This window comes from Oryx dammah, unplaced genomic scaffold (assembly GCF_014754425.2).
Source record: "Oryx dammah isolate SB20612 unplaced genomic scaffold, SCBI_Odam_1.1 HiC_scaffold_9, whole genome shotgun sequence".
NCBI lineage: Eukaryota > Metazoa > Chordata > Mammalia > Artiodactyla > Bovidae > Oryx > Oryx dammah.
The window spans coordinates 55,843,720-55,868,337 of NW_024070193.1; the positions used below are offsets into that span (position 1 = coordinate 55,843,720).

Sequence of the window (24,618 nt, forward strand, 5' to 3'; positions counted from 1 at the left end):
ATATAAATGGGACTGGGTCACTCCCCCGCTTAAAACTTCCCAGGGCACTTAGACTCCAGTCTTGACCTTTAAGGAGGCTTGCAGCTCCGAGGGATCAGACCAGTGCTGACCCCAGCCTGTGATGAAGCCCTGCTCCCTCCTTCTTGGGCTCCATGGGCATCAGTTGTCCTGCAGCTGCACGGACCCCACTCCTTCTGCCTCAGGGTTTTGCACATGGGTGCCTTCCACCTGTAATGCTCCCCTCACCCCCACTCTTTACCTATCCATGGTCATTTCAGGTCTCAAATTAAATAGTCAACCCAGAAAGTTGTTTGATTGTTTGTTTGTTTTTGAGAACTAAAATCAGTTCAGTTCAGTTGCTCAGTCATGTCCAGCTCTTTGCAGCCCCATGGACTGCAGCACGCCAGGCTTCTCTGTCCATCACCAACTCCTGAAGCTTGCTCAAACTCATGTCCCTCAAGTGAGTGATGCCATCTAACCATCTCATCCTCTGTCATCCCTTCTCCTCCTGCCTTCAGTCTTTCCAAGCATCAGGGTCTTTTCTAATAGGTCATATCTTATTTTATTGCGTTCTTTTTTTTTTTTTAATTTATAGCATTACACATTTGGGGGTCCTTTAATTATCAACTATCTCCCACTCAGACATTAGCTTCATGAGTTCAGGGCCAATAATTATTTTGGTTGCCACCATATTTCCAAGAGCTTCAGTAAACATTTGTTAAAGTAAAGGAATACACTCCAGCACAGTTTCACTCAAGCAATTTTACCAGATATGTTTTTCCTGTTTTTTGTTTGTTTGTTTTGTTTAATTGTCTTGCTTAGATCAGAAAGTAATTAGGGCTGCTAGCACTCCACTCCAAAACTTTAAGTGGTAGAGTTTAGGATACGTTAAAGCAAGGTGACAGTGAATAAATAATACTGACCTCTCTTTGTGTTGGTGCTGATAAGTATTATTACTATACAAATACTTACTGAGTACTTACTGGGAGGTGACTCTCCATTAAGGCCTTTACATCTGTAACCTCATCTAACTTAATAATCCTATGTGTGTGTATGCGCTAAGTTGCTTTAGTCATTTCCAATTCTTTGTGACCCTATGGACTAGAGCCCATCAGGCTCCTCTGTGCATGGGATTTTCCAGGCAAGAATGCTGGAGTGGGGTGCCATGCCTTCCTCCAGGGGATATTACCAATCCAGGGATCCAACTGGCATCTCTTATGTGTCCTGCATTGCAGGCAGGTTCTTTAGCACTGCACCACCTGGGAATCCCCTAATAATTCTATGAGGTAGGTGCTATTATTGTTGTCCTTATACAGGTGAAGAGACTGAGGCACAAAAGGGTAAAGTCACTTGCCCCCCCCCAGTCACACAGTTAGTAGGTGGAGAGCTGGGGTTCTGATAGCTGGTTCAGGTTCAGGTCATGCAGCCTTTTTATCCTGAGGAGCACATGGTGGCGGAGGACGAGGTGAGGAAGCTTGGTAAATATCAAGAGTGTGGAGACAAAGTATGAGGGGCCTCCCCTTCAACAGAAGAGCTTCAGCTGGAATATGACATTCATCTGGGGATGCCTGCCCTAGAAACTAAAGTGGAATTTGGATCAGGCACATATTTTTTGATAGCTAGAGCTGAAGCTGTGAAAAATGAATGGTAATTATGGATGAATCCCGGAACCAAGGTTTGGATATTGTTCTAAATCCATTGTTTCCCCTCTTTTTACTCCTCTGATACTTTTAGATTGAGAATTCCAAAGGTGCAAAAGAGAAATCATAGCATTATATGGTTAACAGAGAACTATGATGATACAACACTGATTTCTGGTTTGGACGCTAAAATTTACATTAATATGTCATTAGACTTTAGATCACCAGAGATAGAGCTCAGTGATATTTCTGGTTAACTGAAAAGATTCAATAAACTGCAGCAGGATTTAAAACAACTTGGAAATTAAGGTATAACATTATCTTCAAATTTAAAAAAAAGTAGAATCTGGTCATTATAGGAAAAAAAATATAGATCGGTGAGGATTAAGTACAGGAATAGCCATTATATGCTGGTGCCAATTCAAGTTTCCTATTTATGTGTCCAAGATATTGACATATAACTGCAAAACGCACTGATGTGTCTGTCACAGCTCTGTTAAAGGAAGTCCTTTCTGGTATATCTGCCAACAGGTTATTAGTGGACCCTCCAGGATATCTTAGAAGAGGAAGGTCTGTCTTGGTTCTCCTAGCTGAGTAGATGGGAGTTTTTGGACTAGGGGACAGTTCTAGCCATTTATTGATGAGCTCAACTATGTGGCTCAGTGGTAAAGAATCAGCCTGACAACGCAGGGGACGCAGGTTCCATCCCTGTGTCAAGATGATCCCCTGGAGAAGGAAATGGCAACCCACTCCAGTATTTTTGCCTGGGAAATTCCACGGACAGAGGAGCCTGGTGGGCTACAGTCCATGGTGTAGCAAAAGGGCTGGATATGACTTAGCTACTAAACAACAACTATGGTATCGCTAAGGTAAGAAAATCCTCCTTCCTTAATGATAAACAAGATCTAGTCCTTATAGATTGGGCCTAGTTCAAAGCCATCTTCCAAAAATGGATTTTCTGGAAGAAAAAAAGAAAAGAAACCACTAAGAAGCTATTTTAATAATGATGTCAGCTAAACTACACAACTATTTGTTGCTTTTATCATTTATTTGTTTGGATTTTTTAAAAAATGACATTAAAAAAATGACAGCCAAAGATGATAGGATAAGAGGATTTAAGCATGATTTCTTTAGTCACTCACTTTCATTTTGCAACATGGAATTTCTGTGAAAATAGGAATACACACAACAAAATAGGATTGACTCCAAGGCTTTAAGATGAGATCAATGCAGGAAATGAAAATGCAATTCTAGCAGGCAGCATTTACATAACACCCTTCTTGAGAGAAATCAATGCTATTCACCTACTCACCCCACTTAGGTATGAGAGGCTTTAAAAAATAAATAAAAGGCCTTCTGAAAGCAGAATATGTTACATAATTTCACAAACCCATGGCTGCAGAGGAATAAGGTGCATATTCTACAAAGGGCTGGTGTGAAGATTCCCTGATTTCCTGGACAGTCTCCCACACTCACTGAAAGGAGGAGACAAACAAACAGAAAACCTGGGGAGCTCCGTGTCAGAGGATGTCCGCCAAGAAAGAATTAAAAGCTTTGAAAAGTAAATGTAAATCCAATTTGTGTCTCAAAGATCATGCATTTGGGGAAATGTCACTCCATATCAAAGTGGGAATATTTTACTATGGAGGCTCTAAAATAGCTCAGTATTTTCAACTTCAAAATCCCCATAACTGACACAAAAAGCAAGAAAACGGGACAGACACACACACAAAAAGCAGTCCTTTTGAAAATTAAGTAATTCTCCGGAAGGCTTAATCTCTTCCTGTAAGACACTTGGTAAATCACAATACCAGACATACCAGAGAGACTGAAGGGGAGGGGGTAACACCTGGGTCATTTCGGAGATGCTCCTACATCTGCAGAGGGTCATTCCCCGAGGCACATTTCTGAAAGCTTTGATATTCAATGAAAAATCATCAAGGCAGGCTTTTCTAATGATTCTACAAGGAGCATGGGTTACAGATTACTCAGGAATGAATCACGCTCTTTGGAAAGCTACAGAGCCAAAGTCCACAAAAATGCATTCATAATTCCCATCTACACTAAGGTAAATTGGAAACAAGTCCTACTAGTGGCTGGCCAAATTTTAGACTCACTTCAGAAATAAGTGGCACAATGCAAGTGTTTTCATTCTTTACATATGAGATCTAACCTTTACAGCACAACTATTTAATATGTTTTGTTTTGATACAGTATTTTAACTTTCATATACTGCTTTTCTTCCACCATTTTTTCCCCTGAGTAGATTTTTTAACTGTGTTTGAAATATTGACTAAGAACTATTTTCTCATTATCAGTGCAGAAGAGAGCCTTTTGTTTCAGTAAAAATGTGTTCACAGTTGAAAAAACTGGAAAAGGATCTCAACATGGCTGGTGTTTCTTGTTTGTGGGCAGAGTTATAAGATACTGTAATACTTTCTGCCTTTAAGATTTTGAATTATAAGATGAAGAAAATGGATAGCATTGCCTATAGAGTGGAAGTGATTTATGTCACGCCATCTAGCACAGCAAGAAACCATTCTGGAACACATGGCTATAATTTGGTATGGCTGCCAGATGACGTCATAATTTTGCTTTGGTAACAAGCCTCATGTTGAAAGTCTCCTTTTGAAAACAATGGGTTTGTCTCACTTAAAATTACAAATGAACAAATCATAAAATGATCATATATTTGAGGTACAGGATATGAGGGGAACAAGTAAAAAAATGAATTCTAAAGTTATTGTGGGAAAAAACTCACAAATATTATTTAAAAGAAGAAAACTGTCAAGGTGGCAATGGGGAAAGCCCTTCCAGGTGTTAAAACATCATAGAAAATACTTATTATTAAAGGTATAACTCAACACCTGTCTTGACAGGTAGATCCATGAAAACAATAGATATTCCAAGAAAATTTAAAAAATATTCATGGTAACTGACTAGAAGAAAAATGTATACAGTATTGTAAAGTACAATAAAGTAAAAAAAAAATGTAGCATTTTGATTCAATGAGAAGGAATATATCATTCAACAAATGGTGTTGGGACAACTATCAGGAAATAAAGAAAAATAAAGCTAGTTTCTCCCTTCTTGTATTTTATACCAAAAATCTATTTTAGATAATTATATTCAGATTTTTAAAAATGAAATGAAACTTTTATTTATATGTATGCACACACATATATATAAAAGTATGTATGTATATATAAAATTTTACAAGAATATGAAATGAAAAAAAAAAAACCATCATTAATGAAGGCAAAAAGTGAGTGACTGACAAATACCTGTTTTCTTTCATGCAAACACCAGCTTTCTCTTCTACAAATGAATAAGAAGGTCAGTTGAAAACTGAACAGACAATATGAATGCTGCTGCTAAGTCGCTTCAGTTGTGTCCGACTCTGTGCGACCCCATAGACGGCAGCCCACCAGGCTCCCCCATCCCTGGGATTCTCCAGGCAAGAACACTGGAGTGGGTTGCCATTGCTCGAAAAGAGAAAATGTCAAAGTTCTAAACACATAAAAAGAGGCCCAAACTTCACTTATATTTCTTTTATTAAGACTACAATATGGTAAATTTTCACCTGTTACATTAGAGAAGAACAAGATTCATAACTGTCATGTTAGCTGAGGTGTCAGGAGAATGAACTTCTTATACTGACTGTTGTGAGTCTGACTTAGGATAACCTATAAGAGGAGAATTTGGCAAAATTTATCAAAATCTAGTAAGCAAGAATATTTTACCCAGCAAGTCTGCTTCACACATTTTTCCTATAGATTGCATTTATTTTTCCTATAGGTTGCATTTATGTGAAAAGGAACAAATATCAATTTTAATTTTTGTGCTATGTGTAACAGAAAAGGATTAAAAAATACCTAGATATTCATAAGTAAGGAACTTAGAAGATTTTTATTAAAAGTATGTGTATCATTAAAATGGGATACAAAGCAATCATCAAAAGTAGTGTAACAACTTTCCTTGTACTGCGAACAACCTTCAGGCTCATTGTTCAGTGAAAAATATCAAGGATTATAAGAGAGTGTATACTTGCCTCCACTGGAGTGAAAATCTAAATGTACATTTTCATGCACACCCTCTGGAAACATAAGAAATGCTGACATTAGTTTTTCAAGGGGGGAAACTAGGGTGATCACCACAGGAAAAGAAGAGAAACTATTTTCACTGTGAAGCTTTTTTGAATGTTCCAACTATTTCCATACATTAACAACTCAAAATATAACAAACCAAATGTACGTTAAAAAAGAATCCTTCATAGTCAAGTTTAAAATTTTCCAGGAAAATAAATGGCTTACTATTTAAAAATTAAGCTTCCTAAGAGACAATAAGCAAATCAAGAATTATATATAGTGATTAACCCAAGTATAACACAAAATTTAGGATCCACTCCCAATTAGTAGTACTAAAATTAAAAAAAAAATTTAAATAAATAAAGGACACTGGTTTGGTGTCAAAAATGGGTACTTTGTCATATCTAGTTTTCAAAGACTGATGTGACTTTCAACTGGAGAATAAACAAAATGAGGTACAACAATTCAAAGAAATACCGCTCACTCAGCATTAGCAAGAAGTGAACTATTATCACTCAGCAGCATGCATCGACTAAATCCTTAGGCTGAGAAGGAAGGCAGATTCAGAAGACTTCACACTGTATGATATTATTTATCTAACATTCCCCAAAAAGCTAAACTATGAGGATGAAAAACAAAGTCGTGATTTCCAGAGAACAAAGGGGAAAGGGATAGTTTGACCACAAAGGGACAGTGTAGGAGAGTTTTCAGGAATTATTCTGTAACTTGATATAGTTACCCAAATAGTATGTCATTTGGAGATAGTAAATGAGAAGATATATTAAAAGTGCCATTGATGAGAAGTATCAGTTATTGAATAAAAGAGTTGCTTCCTGTCGATTCTAAAAAAAAGAAAAAAATAAAGTAGGTCTGGAAGCAAGAATAGCTAAACATAAAAAATAAAAAGCTGAAGTCAGATATAGAGCAGAAACTAGTCCTGTGAGATACAATATAAGGTCAGATACATATGCTGGTGTGACCTCTGTGTAAAGTAAGCATACGTGTCATAGGTAATTAACCTCATACAGGGAATAGTAACATCTAATAATGTGAAGGGATGGGTTAATTTCTAAGTACTGCTGAGATACCTTGTTGAAGAATCAATTTGGTATGTAGTTGATACCAAATATACTACAAGTTAAGTGCAGAGAAAAAGTAAAAGATACATAAGTGAACGTTGATGAAGTCTCTTAACATCTTAAGTTTTTTTTTTTATAGCATAGTGTATTCAAAATCCAAAATCCAGACTCATACAGAATGAAGTCAGTCAGAAAGAGAAAAACAAATATCATATATTAATGCATATATATGGAATCTAGAAAAATGGTACTGACGAGCCTATTTATAGGGCAGGAATAAAGATGCAGACAGTGGGGGAAGAAGAGGGTCAGATGAATTGAGAATAGGATTGATACATACACACTACCATGTGTAAACAGATAGCTAATGAGAAACTGCTGTATAGCGTAGGGAGCTCAGACGGGTGCTCCGTGATGACCTAGAGGGTGGGATGGGGCATGCGAGACAGGTCCAAGAGGGAGGGGAGATATAGATCTATATCTATTATATATCTATATATCTATATCTATCTATATATCTGTATATCTATATATCTATATCTATCTATCTATCTATATATATAAATTTTACTGTTGTACAGCGGGAACTAGCACAATATTATAAAGAGATTATACTCCAATTTAAAAAAAAATTAATTTTAAAAAGGTATAGTGGAGAAGATTACTTTATTTCACTTAAATGTTAAATTATTATTATTATTTTTTTAATGTGAGTTACACTTAAACAGCAAACTAGGTCAAAACACTTGTAAGAAATGTGATAGACAAATACTTAATATTTTTATATAGAAGCAGTTGAAACAATAACATTGACCAAATCCAGGGTTTAAAAATCTAACCAGATGGAACATAACCCTATTACCTAGTCTGAGCCAAAACAGGCCAAACTAGCCCCTCTAGTTCTACTCAGTTCAAAGGATTCCTCAAGCTCTGATCTGGGCATCTCTCCTCCAAGTGGAATGGATCATTGCCTTCTCTTACCCCATGCTCTGGCCCCTTCATTACTCTTCTTCTGCTGTATGTTTATCACTCACCCCAGAAATATATTCCTGGGTCTACTTTACAGTAAAGAATATTTTCTTAATAAAGAAAAAATATTAAATGTCTACTAGTGTAAAGGACTTCAGTTAACATCAGATAAACCAGGCTTTGGGTTTCCCAGGTGGCTCAGTGTTAAAGAATCTGCCTGCTGAACAGGAGACACAGGTTTGATCCCTGTACAGGGAAGATCCTCAGGAGAAGGAAATGCCAACCCACTCCACTACTCTTTTTTTTTTTTTTTTTTTAATTTTTTACTGAAGGATAATTGCTTTACAGAATTTTGTTGTTTTCTATCAAACTTCAACATGAATCAGCCATAGCGATACATATGTCCCCTCCATTTTGAACCTCCCTCCCATCTCCCACCCCATCCCATCCCTCTAGATTGATACTGAGCCCCTGTGAGTATTCTTGCCTGGGAAATCTCACATAGAGAGGAACGTTACAGTCCATAGGGTCGCAAAACAGTCAGACACAACTGACTGAGTAAAAAGCAGCAGCAGAAACCAAAGCTTAGAGTCTGCCATCTTTTGTGCCTCCAGTCACAGAACTACACAGATTGTCTACCATGTCATTGAGATTTTGCTATCTTTGGCCTTAATCTAGGATTGCAGAAATGTTTTTCACTACAGTAGATATTCTTTTATGATTTTCAGAGCAGATGACACACCCTTATGGCAGAAAGTGAAGAGGAGCTAAAAAGTCTCTTGATGAAAGTGAAAGAGGAGAGCGAGAAAGTTGGCTTACAGCTCAACATTCAGAAAACGAAGATCATGGCATCCGGTCCCATCACTTCATGGGAAATAGATGGGGAAACAGTAGAAACAGTGTCAGACTTTATTTTTTGGGGCTCCCAAATCACTGCAGATGGTGACTGCAGCCATGAAATTAAAAGACGCTTACTCCTTGGAAGAAAAGTTATGACCAACCTAGATAGTATATTCAAAAGCAGAGACATTACTTTGCCGACTAAGGTCCGTCTAGTCAAGGCTATGGTTTTTCCAGTAGTCATGTATGGATGTGAGAGTTGGACTGTGAAGAAGGCTGAGCGCTGAAGAATTGATGCGTTTGAACTGTGGTGTTGGAGAAGACTCTTGAGAGTGCCTTGGACTGCAAGGAGATCCAACCAGTCCATTCTGAAGGAGATCAGCCCTGGGATTTCTTTGGGAGGAATGATGCTAAAGCTGAAGCTCCAGTACTTTGGCCACCTTATGCAAAGAGTTGACTCATTGGAAAAGACTCTGATGCTGGGAGGGATTGGGGGCAGGAGGAGAAGGGGACGACTGAGGATGAGATGGCTGGATGGCATCACGGACTCAATGGACGTGAGTCTGAGTGAACTCCGGGAGATGGTGATGGACAGGGAGGCCTGGTGTGCTGCAATTCATGGGGTCACAAAGAGTCAGACACGACTGAGTGACTGAACTGAACTGAACTGAACTGAACCCCTTTGTAACCACAAAAGGAACTCAAGTCAGTTCTTTAAATTAGGTACCTGTAGCAACTGCTTTTCTAAGTGGTACTTTTCAGCCTAAAAGAAGTTCTCAGAGCAAGACAACTTCGGTATCTCAGGAATGCAAGGAACAAAAAACATTATCAAATCTCACTAAGTTTCCATGGCTTCTTTAGACCATTCAGTGGGCGGATACCAGACAGAAGGAGAAAAAAACCAAATCTGTAATTCCTCTAATTGAGGCTTTTTAGCAAACTGCCTTTTCTTCTGGACCCAGATCTTTATATGCAACTCATAACAGCAAAAATTAAAAGAAAGTCATTCTACAGGGTAGTGTTTGAAGAAAGATGGTTTCTCTAAAGGAAGTTTCTATAAACATGCTACCTTTCCTTTACAACAAGAGAAGCACTTATGATGTGCTCAGATGTTCAGTCATGTCTGACTCTTTGCGAGCCCATTTTTACTCCAGGGGATCTTCCCAACGCAAGGATTGAACCTGTGTCTCTTATGTCTCCTGCATTGGCATGGGGATTCTTTACCACTTGCACCATCTGGGCAGCCCTGCTGCTTATATATACTAATCCCAGGTGCCGCTAGTGGTAAAGAACCTGCCTGCGAATAGACAAGATGCAGTTTCGATCCTTGGGTTGGGAAGAGCCCCTGGAGAAGGGCATGGTAACCCACTCCAGTATTCTTGCCTGGAGAATCCCATGGAGAGAGGAGCCTGGTGGGCTATAGGCCACAGGGTCACAAAGAGTCGGACAGGACTGAAGTGACTTAGCATGCATGTAAATAAAAAACAAAGTATACGGTTTACTGAAAGTGGTGGCCAAATATTTCTATTCTTCCAAAAGCTAGAATAAGTATTGAAGTGAGCAACTGCATCTCAAACAGGAAGGCTGCAAATGTACTAAAGGTATGACACACTTAAGCCAATAGAGAATACTCATCTTATTTAGCAAATAAAGAAGAAACATGGTCCTCCAAGCTGGGAATGGAGGGAAAGCATATGTAGAGGAAGAGTTATGAGATTTCCTTCTGATTTTCTCTCCTAGAGTATTTTCCAACAACAAAAAATTATGACTTAGTATAACTACCTACACCTAAAGAGTACTTACATATACCAGCAACATCCCACAGACTCTGCATAGTACAACTTATTTAGTCCACAGCCACTTTGTAATGATAGTACACAAAGGAACTATGATTATCCCCATTTTGCCTCTGAGAATTGAGTCACAGAGAAGTTAAGTCATTTTCCCAAAATCACATATCTAGGAAGTGGCAGAACTAAATCCTGCAATCAGTCAGCCCACTTACTACGTGTCTGAGCAATTTCCATACATTCTATAACTCTCAGCCTCCTCATCTGCAAAACGGAACAGTGCTTTTCCACTAAGGGCACTTTGGGAATAAAAATGAAATAATCCATAATGTACTAAGCACTATGGTCAGCTTACAGTAAGCCCTACTTTATTCTCCCCAGAAAAGAAGGGCTTACTGATAGAATGTGAGGACATAAGAACACAGACATTTCTTGCCTCTAACTAACTCTCCCAGCTTTACTGAGATTTAATTAACACGTAATGTGTACATTTAGCTTAGGTGTTCAAAGTGTCAGTTTAATACATGCATACATTGGTTTGATTACCTCCATAGTATTAGTAATTACGTCCTCTAACTGTATCTTTTAGGAGATACTGGTGTCAAAAAGTGAATCTGAAGTAGTCATATACAAAGAGTAACCAGAGATACACTCCACAGGCAGACAGGAAACAGACAGACAAACAGAATCTGGAAATGCTTACATCCTAAAGTTAAAATAGTACACCCAAAGGTAAAAATTACTTTCACTGCAGAAGCCAAATGAATATAAAATAAATCTACTAAATCCAGAATGGATGTGTTTCTGTGCCAAACCTAAGGCAGCAAGAGATTAACAATGTAAACAAAACAGCTTGATAAAAATTTTCTGAAGGAACAGGTATGAGAAGTCAACGGGAGAAGCTCTTGGTGCTATTGATAAAGGACTTCACTCAGCCATCAGGGAGAAAAGGCATAAATATTTATTTAAATTGCAGTTCAAATCAATGGAAAGGTTAATGAGTTCATTCTGCTGATGGCACAGGCCCTGCAGCTCCCATGCAGGACAAAGACAGAACCTGCAGAACTTCACAAAGAAAGAAACCTTTGCCAGGGCTCGAACTGTGTAAGTGAAAGACAACAGGTCTAATTGCTAGTTGTGGGATTAATCAATTGTAACAACCAACAGGATGTGTGGTATTCTAACACATTTTGTATTTTGTATTATTTTTGCTTCTTTTAATTTTCATAACCCATTACTTAAAAAACAATCTGGAGATAGGAGCAATGGAAAGCATGAGGTAGAATCGAGAGATAATACAAAATTTATGAAAAAGAAAACGATACATGCTGTTTTGAACACTGACTTTTATCCAAAGAAAGCTTTTTAAAATTTACAAAGAGGAACACAGTATATAAAATATTTCTGTATTGAAATCATAGTTGGTTTCTACTTTCACTTTATAACTATTTATTGATTGAATGTATTAAGACACAGTGTGGTTGAGAAACCACAGACAGTGGGCTCAATGTTTTAAAATTCAATTCAGTGTATCTATATTAAACATTTCCTATGTTTAAATGCTGGTACTGGAGGAGATATAAGGATTAAAAAAGGCATAATTCTGCCATCCAGTGGGAAAAGGTAAGTCCCAAGGCCTCACATGTCACAAATAGAGACTCAATACAGAATAAAATGATTTGATGAACTGCAGGGAAAGTTAAGAGAAGAGAAATTGAAGATCAGAAAAATCTGCATGAAAAATGCTACATCTATATTTGAGCAATATTTCTTTGGGAAATGAAGGTAGCAAGGGACCCTAGGATCTGTGAACTGGAGGTGCAAAGATATGTCATGAAATCACTACAAGAAGTTCGAAATCCTTCATGCTTTTGTAGTTGTTTTACCTAAAATAATGACTGCCTGCATGAAGATAGCTATCTTGGTCCAATCAGAATTGTGACTAGGATTTATGAATTTGAGAGCCACTACAGCACATTTCGGGTAAACATCTATCTGCTGTGCTACTCTTTCTAACCCTGCCAGAAAACTGTTGAGCTCCAGCTAAGATACTTCATTAACTGGAGGCCATTCTAGAATGAGATATGGCAACAATGTGAAAAGCTTGGAAATTGAAGAGTGGTCTTAACCTCACTATAAGGGAGGTATATCTTACAAGTCCATGTACTAGATAAGTCCATCAATGATGGTACTTTATAGATTTCAAACGTGAAATTGTATTTCCAGCCTAGAGGCTGGATGTTGATGAAATGATTCTTATGATGCAAACAAATGCTAGTTATAATAGTATTATCTACCTTTTCCTACCAACACTTTTGTGGAACTGTACAAAATCTGTGCAAGATTCCTGTAAAGAAGGCATTATAAACATCTAATGGACTCATCTAATGGACTCATTAGGTTCCTTGATGAAGCCCTCAGGTATGACCTAAATCAAATCCCTATGATTATACAGTGGAAGTGAGAAATAGATTTAAGGGCCTAAATCTGATAGAGTGACTGATGAATTATGGAATGAGGTTCGTGACATTGTACAGGAGACAGGGATCAAGACCATCCCCATGGAAAAGAAATGCAAAAAAGCAAAATGGCTGTCTGGGGAGGCCTTACCAATAGCTGTGAAAACAAGACAGGCGAAAAGCAAAGGAGAAAAGGAAAGATATAAGCATCTGAATGCAGAGTTCCAAAGAATAGCAAGAAGAGATGAGAAAGCCTTCTTCAACGATCAATGCAAAGAAATAGAGGAAAACAACAGAATAGGAAGAATAGAGTTCTCTTCAAGAAGATTAGAGATACCAAGGGAACATTTCATGCAAAGATGGGCTCGATAAAGGACAGAAATGGTCTGGACCTAACAGAAGCAGAAGATATTAAGAAGAGGTGGCAAGAATACACGGAAGAACTGTACAAACAAGATCCTCACGACCCAGATAATCATGATGATGTGATCACTAATCTAGAGTGAGACATCTTGGAATGTGAAGTTAAGTGGGCCTTAGAAAGCATCACTATGAACAAAGCTAGTGGAGGTGATGGAATTCCAGTTGAGCTATTTCAAATCCTGAAAGATGATGCTGTGAAAGTGCTGCATTCAATATGCCAGCAAACAGAAAACTCAGCAGTGGCCACAGAACTGGAAAAGGTCAGTTTTCATTCCAATCCCAAAGAGGGGCAATGCCAAAGAATGCTCAAACTACCACACAATTGCACTCATCTCACATGCTAGTAAAGTAATGCTCAAAATTCTCCAAGCCAGGATTCAGCAATACATGAACCGTGAACTCCCTGATGTTCAAGCTGGTTTTAGAAAAGGCAGAGGAACCAGAGATCAAATCGCCAACATCCGCTGGATCATGGAAAAAGCAAGAGAGTTCCAGAAAAACATCTATTTCTGCTTTATTGACTATGCCAAATCCTTTGACTGTGTGGATCACAAGAAACTGTGGAAAATTCTGAAAGAGATGGGAATACCAGACCACCTTACCTGCCTCTTGAGAGATCTATATGCAGGTCAAGAAGCAAGAGTTAGAACTGGACATGGAACAACAGACTGGTTCCAAATAGGAAAAGGAGTACGTCAAGGCTGTATATTGTCACCCTGCTTATTTAACTTATATGCAGAGTACATCATGAGAAACGCTGGACTGGAAGAAGCACAAGCTGGAATCAAGATTGCCGGGAGAAATATCAATAACCTCAGAGATGCAGATGACACCACCCTTATGGCAGAAAGTGAAGAGGAGCTTAAAAGCCTCTTGATGAAAGTGAAAGAGGAGAGCAAAAACGTTGGCTTAAAGCTCAACATTCAGAAAACGAAGATCATGGCATCCGGTCCCATCACTTCATGGGAAATAGATGGGGAAACATTGGAAACAGTGTCAGACTTTATTTTGGGGGGCTCCAAAATCATTGCAACTTCTGACTGCAGCCATGAAATTAAAAGACGCTTACTCCTTGGAAGAAAAGTTATGACCAACCTAGATAGTATATTCAAAAGCAGAGACATTACTTTGCCGACTAAGGTCCATCTAGTCAAGGCTATGGTTTTTCCTGTGGTCATGTATGGATGTGAGAGTTGGACTGTGAAGAAGGCTGAACACCGAAGAATTGATGCGTTTGAACTGTGGTGTTGGAGAAGACTCTTGAGAGTGACTTGGACTGCAAGGAGATCCAACCAGTCCATTCTGAAGGAGATCAACCCTGGGATTTCTTTGGAAGGAATGATGCTGAAGCTGAAGCTCCAGTACTTTGGCCACCTCATGCGAAGAGTTGACTCATTGGAAAAGACTCTGATGCTGGGAGGGATTGGGGAAAGGAGGAGAAGGGGACGACAGAGGATGAGATGGCTGGATGGTATCACGGACTCGATGGACGTGAGTCTGGGTGAGCTCCAGGAGATGGTGATGGACAGGGAGGCCTGGCGTGCTGTGATTCATGGGGTCACAAAGAGTCGGACACGACTGAGTGACTGAACTGAACTGAATGGACTCATTGGGTTCCTTGATGAAGCCAGAAAGAGACTAAATAACTTGCCTATGTTGAAAAGTAACAAGAGACAGAACCAAAACTCAAACCAAGACCAATTAGGGAGAAGATAGTTTTCTCTATAGACTATGCTCTCTAGCCCGTTAAGTTCACAGAGGCAAAGAAGCATACCCTCCGGTGGACTCTCATAGAAAGCACAACATAAAGCAAATGGACATTGTTCTTTTCTTCACCATCTTAAAGTGAAAGTGAAAGTTGATGAGTCATGTCCAACTGTTTGCGACCCCATGGACTACACAGTTCATGGAATCTCCAGGTGAGAATACTGGAGTGGGTAGCCTTTCCCTTCTCCAGGGGCTCTTCCCATCCCAGGGATTGAACCCAGGTCTCCCTCATTGCAGGTAGATTCTTCAGCAGCTGAGCCACCAGGGAAATGCAAGAATACTGGGATGGGTAGCCTATCTCTTTTCCAGTGGATCTTCCCATCCCATGAATTGAATCAGGGTCTCCCACATTTCAGGCGGATTCTTTACCAACTGAGCTACCAAGGAAGATTCACCATGCTAAGGGCAACAAAAGGCATAACACTGTCCCTGGGATGAGAAAAGTGCTTAGGCTGTGAAAGGATGTAGAAAATAGTAAGTTGCGTCTTTTCAAAATAAATTAAAGGAGACATAACATCTTAAGTTGTTATAACTCTTACATGAATTCATTGGGTTAAAATCATACTCATTTATTAAGCCTAACAGGTAAGTATTTCCTTAGAGATTTTTCATATTAGGTTAAGAGGCAATAAGCTTAAAAGAATCATGATTTGGGGACTCCAGAACAGGAAACTTTACCATCTGTGAAAATTAAAAAAAATATGTGAAACTTAATAGTGTGTAGTATTCAATTAGTTATTGATAGATGATATTATTTATTATTATTATATTAGTGTGACGATTTACGCCAACTAGCAAACCTATAAATCTGTAAGATGCATTCTACAAGGTGAGTAGAACACTGAAGTATAGTACAATTAGGAGAAAAGCACTATGTGGAATCAGCAGAGACCAAAAGAAGGGCACAGGACAGTGCTTATGATGATAACAGGGCTCCCAAAGAAGGCAGTGCCAAAGAATGCTCAAGCTACTGCACAATTGCACTCATTTCACACGCCAGCGAAGTAATGCTCAAAATTCTCCAAGCCAGGCTTCAAAAGCACATGAACCATGAACTTCCAGATGTTCAAGCTGGATTTAGAAAAGGCAGAGGAACCAGAGATCAAATTGCCAACATCTGCTGGATTGTAGAAAAAGCGAGAGTGTTCCAGAAAAACATCTACTTTTGCTTTACTGATTAAACCAAAGCCTTTGACTGTGTGGATCATGAAAAACAGTGGAAAATTCTTCAAGAGATGGGAATACCAGACCACCTCACCTGCCTCTTGAGAAATCTGTATGCAGGTCAGAAAGCAACAGTTAGAACTGGACATGGAACAACAGACTGATTTCAAATAGGAAAAGAAGTATTTCAAGGCTGTATATTGTCACCCTGCTTATTTAACTTATATGCAGAGTACATCATGAGAAACACTGGGCTGGAGGAAGCACAACCTGGAACCAAGATTGCCAGGAGAAATATCAAGAACCTAAGATACACAGGTGACACCACCCTGTGGCAGAAAGAGAAGAAATAAAGAGCTTCTTGATGAAGTTGAAAAAAGAGAGTGAAAAAGTTGGCTTAAAACTAAAGATTCAGAAAATTAAGATCATGGCATCTGGTCCCATCACTTCATGGCAAATAGACGGGGAAACAATGGAAATAGTGAGAAACTTTATTTTTGGGGGCTCTAAACTCACTGCAGATGATGACTGCAGCCATGAAATCTGCTTGATCTTTGGAAGAAAAGCTATGACCAACCTAGACAGCATATTAAAAAGCAAAGACATTACTTTGCCAACAAAGGTCTACCTAGTCAAAGCTATGGTTTTTCCAGTGGTCATGTACGGATTTGAGGGTTGGACTATAAAGAGAGCTGAGCACCAAAGAATTGATGCTTTACAACTGTGGTGTTGGAGAAGACTCTTGAGAGTCCCTTGGTCTGCAAGGAGATCCAACCAGTCAATCCTAAAGGAGATCAGTCCTTAATATTCATTGGAAGGACTGATTCTGAAGCTGAAACTCCAATACACTGGGCACCTGATGCGAAGAACTGACTCATTGGAAAAGACCCTGATGCTGGGAAAGATTGAAGGAGTGAGAAGAAGGGGACAACAGAGGATGAGATGGTTGGATGGCATCACTGACTCAATGGACGTGAGTTCAAGCAAGCTCTGGGAGTTGGTGACTGACAGGGAGGCCTGACGAGCTGCAGTCCATGGTGCTGCAATGAATTGGACTGAGCAACTGAAATGAACTGATGACACAGCCATGGCTACCCTCCTGGCTTTTCACTATTATCTTTAAACTGTCCCCAAGTTCTGACAGACTCACATGCCACTCACAAACCACACAGTTCCATTCCCAGAAACCCCGCACACCACATACACTGTGTATGCACTATGTTTTGACAAAGCATCTATATACTCAAACAATATACTATTTGCTAATAAAAAGATAAAGCATGTGTTTAGAAGCATAACCATTGCCTCTGCATTTGAGAATGCAAAATACCCACTATACCATAAGGAATCTATGTGCTTGCTTCCAAAGTATGGTAGTGTATGTTCTTTAATAGAAATGCATTCCTTAATCATTCCCCTTAAACTAGCTTCTAGAACACATTCAATTTTTCTACCTAAGATCAGAAAAATGAGAGGACATTTTAAGGTTCGTCTTTATTGTGGCTATCCCCTTTAGTCTTTTCTAATTATGAGAAGATGAAAAAATGTGAATTTTGAGTTTTAATCTAAATCAGGAACATTGTTTTATTTGTTAACTGTTTCCATGTTTGCGTCAGGACCTCTTTATACTCTTAACAAGTAATAAGAATGCAAAGAACTTTCGTTTACATAGGTTAAAACTATTTACCATTTAAAAATCCAAAATTTTAGATGCTTCCTTAATAACTAATTTTAAAATACAGATTTAGAAAAGAAACCCATGGTTTCCAGGAGAAAAGGGAATGAGGAGGGATAAACTGGGTGATTGCAATCAACATATACACACTACTATATATAAAATAGATAACTAATAAGGACCTGCACTATAGCATAGGGAACTCTACTCAATACTCTGTAATGGTCTATGTGGGAAAAGAGGCTAAAAAAAGGAGTAAATGTGTATGTATAACTGATTCACTTTGCTGTATACCTGAAACTAGTACATTGTAAATCAGTTATACTCCAATAGTATTTTTTTAAAGACATCACTTGATGTCAAAGATGGTATATTTTTTATAAAAATTTCAAAAACAAAATAAATAAGCACAAGAGTGGCCTTGTTTTATATTTGTGCAAATCTCTGTAATTTGGGGCTTAATAAAAGACAGATTCTTGTATCTGCTTCTGCGTTCAATCTGTTGCTGTATCATACATCATGTAGCCTCTGGGAAATTCAACTCTACACTCAGGAGAGAATCAGACTGAAAAAGGCAAATAATAAGCCCATATTATGAAAATACATTGACCTCACAGACCACCAGAAAGGGGAAGAATGTCAGGGACCCCACAGGTCTCTGGACCACCATTTGGTTCAAATACGCTACACTATGTTAAAGTGATTGCTCAGAAAAATGTTAGTTTCAATATTTCATTCCTATACTTTTGTGCTTTGTTAAGAATGTTTGAATTATAACCCCATTATCTTAAATATTGGTACAGTTTTGATTCTTTAGGACGTATCTTTATGAAAACAAGTAAGATTGGCTGCATCCTGTTAACCAACCAGTGATGTGTTCACAAGTAGGACACAGGATTGCAATTCTATCCACCACTACAAAGGTCTTTCCCATAGTCAAACTGTCTTTGCTTTTTCCAGAGAAACCTGTTAACTCTTAACAATTGCTACACGACTTAGAGTGGGTAGCACGTTTGTCTCTAGGGAAGTCAGTGAAACTTTGGAGATAGTATAGGTTACACCAAGTGTTCTCATCAGGAGCAAAAGAACTGGGATGCAGACAACCCAACACCTGCCAATCATTGTTTTCCATCTGCCCCCACCAGGGGGAAGTGTTTTCCTAGATCCTCTAACTTTGGCTGTGCATCAGGAAACCAGCCCTCCTTCCCCCTGGCCCAGTCTGAGGGCAAGCCATCTAGAAAGAGATGTAGGTGCTGACTGATGGAAGTCAGGTAAGCACCCAGGGAGATTAACATCTGCTCTACCACCAAACAGTCAGAAATCAAATTGTTGAGTCTTTTACTTTAGGTGTTTCAATGACTCAACCAGTACAACTGTTTCACCAACCTCTATTCCAAAATAAGTTGCACTCACAGTTCAAGAGAAAATGGCCCTATTTACAGCCACCTGATCTTGCTGCTTGCTATAGTAGTAATACATCTTCAATGGACAGATACATTTTTTAAATGCTTAAAAATATTTTAATTCCATGAATAATAAGAAACACTCAAATCAATAAGAATTTAATCAATTGAATAATAAAAATATACAGTTGATGCTTGAACAATATAAGTCTGAACCAGAAAGGTCCACTTAGAATCTTTTAATTATAAATTGAAATACTGTCCTGCTACACAGAGCTACATAGTGGCTCAGTGGTAAAGAATCTGCCTGCCAAGGCTGAACCACAGGTGACATGGGTTTGATCCCTGCAGTAGAGAGGTCCTCTGGAGCAGGAAATGGCAATTCACTCCAGTGTTCTTGCTAGGATAATCCCATGGACAGTGAGCCTGACAGGCTAGAGTCCATGGGGTTACAAAGAGTCAGACATGACTGACCATGCATGCAAAAAGCACCTACTACATGATCTAAGGCTGATTAAATCCATGGATATAGAACTGCAGATAGAAGGAATTAACAGACAGAGAGAACAAAAAAGTTATACAAGGATTTTCAACTGGGAGAAGGCGTAGTGTTGCAACCCTCAAGGGACAACTGTCTATTGGATTAACACTTAATAAATGTCGATAATTATCTCCCTGAACTTTTACTTTGTGTCACAAGCCTAAGCTTTCTTATGGCACTCAGCTATTCAGAGATTTAGGACACTCTTTATTCAATCAGAATAGGGCATCCTATATGCTTTAGATTTAATCACCTAAAACTCAGGGGTGATACCAGCTTTATAAACTCTTTGAGCCCTTCTAAACACTAATGAAACCTCAACATACAGAAAACGAAGATCATGGCATCTGGTCCCATCACTTCACGGGAAATTGATGGGGAAACAGTAGAAACAGTGTCAGACTTTATTTTGGGGGGCTCCAAAATCACTGCAGATGGTGATTGCAGCCATGAAATTAAAAGACGCTTACTCCTTGGAAGAAAAGTTATGACCAACCTAGATAGCATATTCAAAAGCAGAGACATTACTTTGCCAAATAAGGTCCATCTAGTCAAGGCTATGGTTTTTCCAGTAGTCATGTATGGATGTGAGAGTTGGACTGTGAAGAAGGCTGAGCGCCAAAGAATTGATGCTTTTGAACTGTGGTGTTGGAGAAGACTCCTGAGAGTCCCTTGGACTGCAAGGAGATCCAACCAGTCCATTCTGAAAGAGATCAGCCCTGGGATTTCTTTGGAAGGAATGATGCTTGAGCTTTAGCTGAAACTCCAGTACTTTGGCCACCTCATGCAAAGAGTTGATTCATTGGATAAGACTCTGATGCTGGGAGGGATTGGGGAAAGGAGGAGAAGGGGACGACAGAGGATGAGATGGCTGGATGGCATCACCCACTTGATGGACGTGAGTCTGAGTGAACTCCGGGAGCTGGTGATGGACAGGGAGGCCTGGTGTGCTGCGATTCATGGGGTCACAAAGAATCGGACACGACTGAGCAACTGAACTGAACTGAAACACTAGTGATCTTTTTTTAATAACAGGAATTATTGAAAACAAGTATTAAGGTTAAGAGCTAAGAGATACATATTTGCATGAATTTAGATTTACAGTGTACAATTTTCTGGGCACATTTTATGGAAACAGATGGCTTGAAATAATATTTGACTTCATTAGGTCAAAAATAACATTATCTATGTATTCACTCCTATGTTAATAGCAGCACTATTCATAGTAGCCAAGGCATGGAAATAATCTAAACATTCCCCGATGGATGAATGGAAAAAGAGGCTGTGGTGTGTGTGTATCCAAACACACATACACATATTCAGCCTTTAAAAGGAACAAAATAATGCCATTTGCAGCAACACAGATGCAACTAAAGATGATCATACTAGTGAAGTTAGTCAGAAACAGAAAGACAAACATTATATGGTATCACTCGTATGTGGAATCTAAAATATGACACAGATGAATGTACCTTCCAAACAGAAGCAGACTCAAAAAAAGAGAACAAACCTGTGCTTGCCAAAGGGAGGGGAGAGAAAGAGGGATGCACTGGGAGCATGGGGTTGGTAGATGTAAAGTATTACATTTAGGATGGATAAATAACATGATCCTACAGTATAGCACAGGGAACTATACCCAATCTTTTGGGATAAACCATAATGGAAAAGAATATAAAAATAATGTGTAGAACTCCATTTCCTCTACAGCAAAAACTAGAGTGCTCACTTCAACAGCATATATACTAAAACTGAAATGATACAGAGAAGATTAGCATGGCCCTGTGCAAGGATGACAAATATGGAGCATTTCATACTTGTTCACAGTAAGATCCTCTATGACCCGCCTCCTAGAATAATGGAAATAAAAATAAACAAATAAGTGGGACCTCATTAAACATAAAAGCTTTTGCACAGCAAAGCACACTATAAACAAGGTGAAAAGACAACCCTAAGAATGGGAGAAAATAATGGCAAATGAAACAACTGAAAAGGATTAATTTCCAAACTATACAAGCAGCTCATACAACTCAACATCAGAAAAACAAGCAATTCAATCAAAAACTGGCCAAAAGACCTAAACAGACATTTCTCCAAAGACAAACAGATGGCTAATAAATACATGGAAAGATGCTCAACATCACTTATTATTAGAGAAATGCAAATCAAAACTACAGGAGATATCACCTCACACTTGTCAGAATGGCCATCATCAAAAAAAATCCACAAACTAAATACTGGAGAGGGTGTGGAGGAAAGGGAACCCTCTTGAACTGTTGGTGAGAAAATAAATTGAAACAACCACTATGGAAGACAGTATGGAGATTCCTTAAAAATTTAGGAATAAAACTACCTACCAACAACACATTAAAAAGATCATACACCATGACCAAGTGGGCTTTATCCCAGGGATGCAAGGATTCTTCAATATCCACAAATCAATCAATGTAATTCACCACATTAACAAATTGAAAAATAAAAGCCATATGATTATCTCAATAGATGCAGAGAAGGCCTTTGACAAAATTCAACATCCATTTATGATTAAAACTCTCCAGAAATCAGGAATAGAAGGAACATACCTCAACAGAATAAAAGCTATGTATGACAAACCCACAGCAAACATTATCCTCAATGGTGAAAAATTGAAAGCATTTCCTCTAAAGTCAGGAACAAGACAAGGGTGCCCACTTTCACTGCTACTATTCAACATAGTTCTGGAAGTTTTGGCCACAGCAATCAGAGCAGAAAAGAAATAAAAGGAATCCAAATTGGAAAAGAAGAAGTAAAACTCTCACTGTTTGCAGATGACATGATCCTCTACATAAAAAACCCTAAAGACTCCACCAGATAATTACTAGAGCTAATCAATGAATACAGTAAAGTTGCCAGATGGCAATGGCACCCTACTCCAGTACTCTTGCCTGAAAAATCCCATGGGTAGAGGAGCCTGGTGGGCTGCAGTCCATAGGGTTGCTGGGAGTTGGACACAACTGGGCGACTTCACTTTCACTTTTTACGTTCATGCATTGGAGAAGGAAATGGCAACCCACTCCAGTGTTCTTGCCTGGAGAATCCCAGGGACAGGGGAGCCTGGTGGGCTGCCGTCAATGGGGTCACACAGAGTTGGACACGACTGAAGTGACTTAGCAGCAGCAGCAGCAGCAGGATATAAAATCGACACACAGAAATCCCTTACATTCCTATACACTAATAATGAGAAAGTAGAAAAAGAAATTAAGGAAACAATTCCATTCACCATTGCAATGAAAAGAATAAAATACTTAGGAATATATCTACCTAAAGAAACTAAAGACCTATGTATAGAAAGTTATAAAACACTGTTGAAAGAAATCAAAGAGGACACTAATAGATGGAGAAATATGCCATGTTCATGGATTGGAAGAATCAATATAGTGAAAATGAGTATACTACCCAAAGCAATCTACAGTCAATGCAATCCCTATCCAGCTACCAGTGGTATTTTTCACAGAACTAGAACAAATAATTTCACAATTTGTATGGAAATACAAAAAACCTCGAATAGCCAAAGCAATCTTGAGAAAGAAGAATGGGACTGGAGGAATCAACCTGCCTGACTTCAGGCTCTACTACAAAGTCACAGTCAAGACAGTATGGTACTGGCACAAAGACAGAAATAAAGATCAATGGAACAAAATAGATAGCCTAGAGATAAATCCACATACCTATGAACACCTTATCTTTGACAAAGGAGGCAAGAATATACAATGGGTTAAAGACAATCTCTTTAACAAGTGGTGCTGGGAAAACTGGTCAACCACTTGTAAAAGAATGAAACTAGATCACTTTCTAACACCATTCACAAAAATAAACTCAAAATGGATTAAAGATCTAAACATAAGACCTGAAACTATAAAACTCCTAAAGGAGAACATAGGCAAAACACTCTCCGACATACATCACAGCAGGATCCTCTATGATCCACCTCCCAGAATACTGGAAATAAAAACAAAAATAAACAAATGGGATCTAATTAAAATTAAAAGCTTCTGCACAACAAAGGAAACTATCAGCAAGGTGAAAACACAGCCTTCAGAATGGGAGAAAATAATAGCAAATGAAGCAACTGACAAAAAACTAATCTGAAAAATATACAAGCAACTCCTGCAGCTCAATTCCAGAAAAATAAATGATCCAATCAAAAAATGGGCCAAAGAACTAAATAGACATTTCTCCAAAGAAGACATACAGATGGCTAACAAACACATGAAAAGATGCTCAACATCACTCATTATCAGAGAAATGCAAATCAAAACCACAATGAGGTACCATTTCACACCAGTCAGAATGGCAGAGATCCAAAAGTCTGCAAGCAATAAATGCTGGAGAGGGTGTGGAGAAAAGGGAACCTTCTTACACTGTTGGTGGGAATGCAAACTAGTACAGCCACTATGGAAAACAGTGTGGAGATTTCTTTAAAAAGTGGAAATAGAACTGCCTTATGACCCAGCAATCCCACTGCTGGGCATACACACTGAGGAAAACAGAATTGAAAGAGACACATGTACCCTAATGTTCATTGCAGCACCGTTTATAATAGCCAGGACATGGAAACAACCTAGATGTCCATCAGCAGATGAATGGATAAGAAAGCTGTGATACATATACACAATGGAGTATTACTCAGCCATTAAAAAGAATACATTTGAATCAGTTCTAATGAGGTGGATGAAACTGGAGCCTATTATACAGAGTGAAGTAAGCCAGAAAGAAAAACACCAATACAGTATACTAACACATA

At 38.7% G+C, this 24,618-nt stretch overlaps 1 protein-coding gene and 1 pseudogene across 10 annotated transcripts in view; one reads left to right on the top strand and one right to left on the bottom strand.

The window, feature by feature from the left end:
* RBMS3 (RNA binding motif single stranded interacting protein 3) overlaps positions 1-24,618 on the bottom strand; it is an 820,638-nt gene that overhangs the window by 248,361 nt on the left and 547,659 nt on the right. The window lies entirely within an intron of this gene.
* Positions 21,557-21,657, top strand: LOC120868499 (annotated as a pseudogene).